A 597-nucleotide genomic window follows, 5' to 3' on the forward strand; every position below is an offset into this window, starting at 1 on the left:
CAGTATCCGGATGGTTATATAAACCGGATTGCATCATAATCCGATCCTTAAGATCGTTGTATCACATAATGGCAGTGAAGTCTAAGCATCACAAAACATGACCGTGTGGTCCAAGTATCATAGAGAGACTTATGAAATCATATGCACTGATTATTTAATTGGTTGCAAGAATTCTAAATCATAAATTGATAATATGATTTCAGATACCGAGATTTGAGCCCATGGATTATACCATTCTAAATCTCTCTAGAAGATATTATCCAGAATGGAAATGAACGCTTCAATTGCCCTGAAGTCTAGAGGACTCGGGAAATGTATCATTGAAAGAAATGATGAAATTGAAAGTGAAAAGTTAAGAGCCATAAACTGTTATGAGCCGTCATCTCACTGAAGAACTGAGAAATCAGTATCTACATATTAAGAATCCTCGTGACCTTTGGACAGAATTAAAGTCCAGATACACAATGGTGTTATTACCAAAGGTCAGACACGATTGGATGAGTCTCAGATATCAAGACTTTGAGACAGTGGCCGAGGTTCACTTTGCCTATCCAGGGTCGTGTACCAACTGAGAATATGTGGAGAAGAGGTAACATA

The sequence above is a fragment of the Brassica oleracea genome, unplaced genomic scaffold (assembly GCF_000695525.1).
Source record: "Brassica oleracea var. oleracea cultivar TO1000 unplaced genomic scaffold, BOL UnpScaffold01446, whole genome shotgun sequence".
NCBI lineage: Eukaryota > Viridiplantae > Streptophyta > Magnoliopsida > Brassicales > Brassicaceae > Brassica > Brassica oleracea.